Source organism: Branchiostoma floridae, chromosome 6 (genome assembly GCF_000003815.2).
Source record: "Branchiostoma floridae strain S238N-H82 chromosome 6, Bfl_VNyyK, whole genome shotgun sequence".
NCBI lineage: Eukaryota > Metazoa > Chordata > Leptocardii > Amphioxiformes > Branchiostomatidae > Branchiostoma > Branchiostoma floridae.
The window spans coordinates 12,087,538-12,093,537 of NC_049984.1; the positions used below are offsets into that span (position 1 = coordinate 12,087,538).

The following is a 6,000-nucleotide window of genomic DNA, read 5'->3' on the forward strand; positions in this document are numbered from 1 at the left end:
AATAACCCTCATCCAAGCCAAAAAAGGGAGACCGACTGAAAGGTCGCATCTTTTTGTCCTACAACACGGTAACGTGGTAACGGAGAAGTGCAAATACAATGTAGTTTTCTCTATCAAAAGTTGAGGTTATACCTTATGCAATAGGCAGCGTTTGTCTGTTCCCGCCAAGATAACCGACGGTTGGATGGATTGGTTTGATAGTTTGTGTGTGATCGGGACAAAAATACAGAAAATGATTATATTTTACACCCCTGGCGACATTCCTTGACACGACAGCGGGGTTTCCGGTATTGGTTTCTCGAGTTCTAGACAAGTTACGGTCACGATATTGGGGTGGTAGATAGCTCTTGTGGCAAAAGCTTGGACTCCCAAGTAGCTTGGTATTGAACTGAATGGGCGCGTTTGCCTTTGAGTTTTGGTTAAATATATTTGACAGAAATTTTAGCAAATTAAACGTATACTAGTATTCTAAATGTCCCTGAAAGCCTATACAAAGTATTCTAAATGCCTATACTAGTGTTCTAAATGCCACTGAAAGCCTATATGGGAGCCATTTCAAGTTTGAGTCTCTCAGCGATTGCATCATGAGAGATTGCATCATTACAGGTTGCATCATCAGTAGCGTGCCGTCAAAACTTGTTCACCGAGGCGTGAAGAAGTGGCTACAAACAGCGCGAACACAGCAACAGACGTGTGAAAATGTGTAGGTCTGGAGTATTCAGACGGATCCGTCTCGATATCACGTGTGTTAACACACACATGCATGTCATGCCATATCATATCAACTATGGTTACATTACATACAAAGTGCCTCTTGAAAGCTGTCTAAATTAGTTCCTATCCAGGACTTTGACACCCCCTTTCAAGCCTTTGGCGAGCGGAAACTCTAATTTGTGGTCAAGGTCAAGGTTTTCCGTTCACTCTCTAGTTTAGCGACAAAGCTGGCATGCAGGGTAGTGACCCGATAGTTCAATGTTGAAACCGATCTCTGTGAATATTGGCCTGGGTGGTAGTGGAATCCTATTCTAAGTAGTTTTTCGAATCCGGGACTCCCATACTTGCTATTTTGTGGAGAAGTCAGTATGGGAGCCTGGATTAACAACTGGTTAATTGATTATGACACAAGGCTGAGAAAATTACTGTACAGTACCTGTGTACGCAATTGTTAACCGAAGTATGTAAACATCAGAAGCTCACATGAGCTATCGCACGTAAAGACTGACCTGTGTGGTCAACTATGTCTGCTTTTTTTGCCAAATATTTGCTGCGACGACAGATACAATGTGGCTAGATAAGATGCTCCTTCTTGAGATATCTGACGTCTTAATTCTAAGTTGAATCAAACGTGGACGGGGAGCTTTGTATGGAAGTTACATGTATTTGTGATTAACTTCTAAACCCACCCAAAGCAACAATGAACAAGCCCTGACAACACAACGTTGCTGCAGGTGGCGTCACTATGTAGGCGGAAACGCCTCCCAAATGCACATACGCTACAATAGAAAAGCTTTCAAAATTAGGCAAGCACACACCTACGCTCGCATGGCGCTATGCATGGCGTAGAACATTAACGTCAGGGCTAGTGAGGTCATAGTTTCACCGTTAAACTGCAAAAGTCAAATTTCAATTAATACATTCTGTGGACAGCGTGTCTGGTGGAATAAAATTTGCATTTAGCCCGACAAATGAACCGATAGCTTCAGTCTAGACTGGTAATTTGAGTACTAGACCCTACAGGCGGGTTTAACCGTTGCCCTAAAGATTAAAAATGACAGGGTAATTGTAAAAGGCCTTCATAAAACACTTGAAGTTCAGAAGTGATGACGTAGCTATCTTGAACCTTGAAAACCTTGAACGTGGACATACTATACTTTCCTAGATACATCACAACACACTGAATTGATTAAGCAGGAGATTTTAAAATGAATAGCTGTATGCTAATGATGTATAAATCATAAATGTTCATGTTAAAAATGTGATAAAAAGTATTCGCGAGGTACCACCACGCAAACACGTCCTATCCGGTTTTCTTTTGTTTGGGATTCTACCTGTCCGTAAACAACGATTGGCACCGCCCCCTCCAGTAACTATATCCCCTACTCACTTACATCGCAGTCAATTCTACAGAGTACAGACCCGCGAAAATAAAACTTAACGATACCTTACCTTAACCAAATCCCGGACGCTAGCTTTTCATACCGTAATCTTTATGCTCAGACAATCGCTCTTCTCAAAATGGCCACCACAATTTTTTTCTGTTTGTTCGGACGATAAGACTGAAGCCGCAACAATGCAAAGTAGTCCCGTTGAGTAGCACTTGTGGATGTAGTGCTTGCACAAGGCACCACCTGCCTCTTGTTGTAACCTTATTGTGAACTATAGGCCGGTATCAGACCATATGTGTGGGTCAAAAGTTATCCACATTGACGGAAACATGGTTGATAAAGATGAAGTGTGTTTGCTTTGCGGCCTTAAGTCACGTTTATTACGATAACGGTAATAAAAATTTTGTACAAGTTGATAGCACAATAATGCATGTCTTGAATTATAAATCCTATCAAAATTCTAGTTACCAGAATCTTAATTCACGGTTGAAAGAATTCTTACTTACTTCAACCGTTTTTGACGTTCGCGGAGAGACTGCAGCGAAAATAAAACCAACGTGAAAGTTACAGTATACGCCGAGCAGGTTAGCAGTAACCGAGACCTATTCGAGGATATGTAATAAACAGGCATTTAGACCAAGTGTTACACGGTCTATAAAGTCTGCGTCACAATCCAAGCGAATTTCTACATCGCCTGGAGCTCGCCGAATATCGGAATCGCCCGAGCGTCGACCGCATTTTTCATTGGAATTCTGCCCCTTCACAAACTGGACTTGGCTATGTGTTTGGAGATTTGCATTCCAACGGACGAGCTACTAAAATCGTCCGAAGTCCTAGAACTATAGTAATCGCCGGGACGTCGGCCGTAGTTTGGCCATTTAGAGTTCGCCGACACGTCGGCCGAGCGCATTTCTTGATTTGTGACGGGGGCTTTAGGGGGGCGTGGCAAGGGATCGCTCTCTTTAAAACAACACAGCTGCGTGTGTTTTCCTTTCCCGTACGGTTCGAAGGTCGGTAGTCTGATACACACGTGTACAAACACACTGACCACTCTATGGGTCACTAACCTGTGGTACTACGCAGGATACACGTACACATTCGATGGACATTACGGTCAGCTTATCAAAATGGCATTACGCTCAACACACACATTTGCCTAATGATGAATATTTTCATGAATGTCTAAAACTTTGTTACGGGCCTTAGAAAATTGTGTGCGTATACTTCAAGTGCGTAATAATATTTCTATTCAAAAGGAACATTTCATGCGCACGTGCATTAATGCTATGTTTCCAAGTAGAAATGAAAGATCGTGGGGCGATCTGCTTGGAGATAACATTATATATCCTTCTTTCCCTCCTGCCGGGTTTACTGTTTGCTAATTTACTCATATTTCCTTTCCCTTTATCTATCCCAAATTCGTTCATCCAGTCTACTGAATACACCATGAAATGACTTTTTACCATCGGGCGCTAAATGAATGACCATACAGTGATACACATACCCATACATATTCACATGAAAAATTATAACAAGTCAAAAGCACGGGGCTGTCTCTAGGACCCGAACCTCCGTTCCCGGACGGACGTTTACTGTTGGAACAGGTAAAAATTCTGTCCTAAAACTCATGACATGAAAATATATTTTCGTAAGCTTAAAATGAGTCATTTAGTCAACAACGAAAACAACACGGGCTTCCAAATTAGAAATTAATAGCGATATCGACTTATCTTCGCATCCGTCAATGCTAGCTAATCCTTCCAACTTATGAGTGAGACAAACTCCATGGTAGAGACCGCTGGAAGCTGAGTTAATCTCCTAAATCTTTGTACATTAACGTTATATCCATAGATGTAACGAGTTACTATAACTAAGTCTGTCTCTAGGGAAATTCCACGAAATGTTCTTCATGATTATTTATCGCATTACCGGCTGGGACGAAAAAATATACATATAGCACAGCTATTGGAGGTAAAATGTAAATGATTCATGCATTGAAATCACCCATCAATATTTCACCTTTCTATTAATGGGGGTACATATCATTTGGTGAATTCCTAGATTAGGTTATGTTCATAACAACAACACAATATGAGTTCACAGTGTTCAAATTGTTTTGGCTTCATGTCGCCAAATAGTAACGCCTCAAATGCTCTGGTGTGACTCTATTACTCGGGGGCAAATTGGTCTTCTACAGCCGTACATACAAAATTGGCGCGTACAGAGTATCTAGTTCCCGCGCGGCCAATAATAACCCACCCTGAAACCCTGCCCTGAAACGTGCGTAGAACAGCACGAGGAAATCTGGATCCAACCGGTTTGTGTTGAAGTGGAACGAACAGAAACACACGCGCTACTGGCAAAGGCTTTGGCGAAAGCTCAGGGCAAACAGGACTACTAACACAACACAGGATCCGGAGGTGCATGGATGAGAGTACAGTCGATGGAATCTTTAGCATTCCTGAATTATTATAAGACTTATAATGGTAAACTTTTACGATGAAATCACTGCTATTTCATCCCTTCGATGCTCAGTACATTGTATCAAAGCTAACCCTTAAACATCTCTCCTGTTTTCAGATATTTTGTGTTCTACGCCTGTACGCTTGTATATGTGTACACCACACCGGGGTTATATGCGGGTCACACAATAGTCTATTAATTTGCACCAGTGCCCAGCAGGGATTCCCGCCATTGTTTTGTTTACCCTCTGCACTGGGGACGACGTCGTTCTTTTCAGAGTGCCAGTGCCAGCCATTTTTGGCTTACGCAAAGGCGTGCGATGCCTCAAGCATATGGTGTAGCCCTTACAGATGTGTGTGGCTACAAAACTTCCACGTAGAGCATACATTTGTATCCAGGATATGCAAATAGCTTGAAATCCTACTCCGTTTCAGCTGGAATGATTTTGTGGCTGATTTCCATATGGCCGAGCCAAGCCAAACACCCCCCAAACTGATGACCGATAACAAGTACCACGGCCTCGCTGAAAACCAAACAAGGCATGTGGCCGGCCCCGCTTGGTCAAGCTAGCTCAAACAAACTGTGTGCCACGCCGGTTCACCGGGGCCTCACATAACGGTTTGTAGGTTCAAACTATAAAAATATCCCTAGAATAGACGTATATGAGGTGTGATTCTTACCGTTAGTGGCTGTAGTAGGAGTGTGGAGTGTGCTATCCGAGCTGGACCATCGTCTCTAGTGTCGGCTTCTCGCGCGCTGAGGTGCCGCTTCACGCTGGGATGAGTTTGCATGCGAGAGGTCATCAGACTACTACACTTTAAAAATATGGGGGTGGTTTCTTTTATGTGTGAAGTTTTCTGTCATGATATACTTGTTCTCGTGTTTTAACAGTATGCTTGAATGTGTTTACTTTCCTCACAAGATGATATTAAAATTATATTGTATCGAAATTTTGTTACACTATATCTATTTAATACTTAAATTGTAACCAATAAAATGAAAATCGCCCGCAGAAATGTAACCGGCGTATTTGGGTGTCTGAGCATCATCCAATACAGGAGTTGTGTTGCATCATCTTGAAGCACGTTATACTTATAGTCTCCATAATGTCCAAGTTCAAGCAGATGTAGTGATGTACCAGGTGTGGTGTGCTATTTTTCAGACATTTCAAGAGTGCATAAAGAAAAACTAAGAACATACGCAGGCTTACACATTAGAAAGAAAAATTATCGTCACAAACTGACAAAGAAAAATAATTTTCTTTGTCATCCGGTATAAACCCCTTTAAAATTAAGGGGGTCTTTTAATAGCCTGGATGCCAGACCCCCAGGCCCATCTCAATATCGTGCAGGGTCTAACCAAGGAGGTTATATATACCTCCTTGGTCTAAAATCAGGAGGGCCTGTTGTATGATGGCCCTCAAGCCGGGGAG

General features: G+C 42.3%; 1 protein-coding gene across 2 annotated transcripts in view; it reads right to left on the minus strand.

The window, feature by feature from the left end:
• LOC118418364 (large neutral amino acids transporter small subunit 1-like) overlaps nucleotides 1–5,390 on the minus strand; it is a 15,836-nt gene extending 10,446 nt beyond the window's left edge. For both annotated transcript variants that reach the window (XM_035824240.1, XM_035824239.1), the window contains exon 1: nucleotides 5,249–5,390. The gene's annotated coding sequence lies outside the window, so the exon portion shown is untranslated. The remainder of the gene's footprint in view (nucleotides 1–5,248) is intronic.
• Nucleotides 5,391–6,000: the final 610 nt, after the last annotated feature.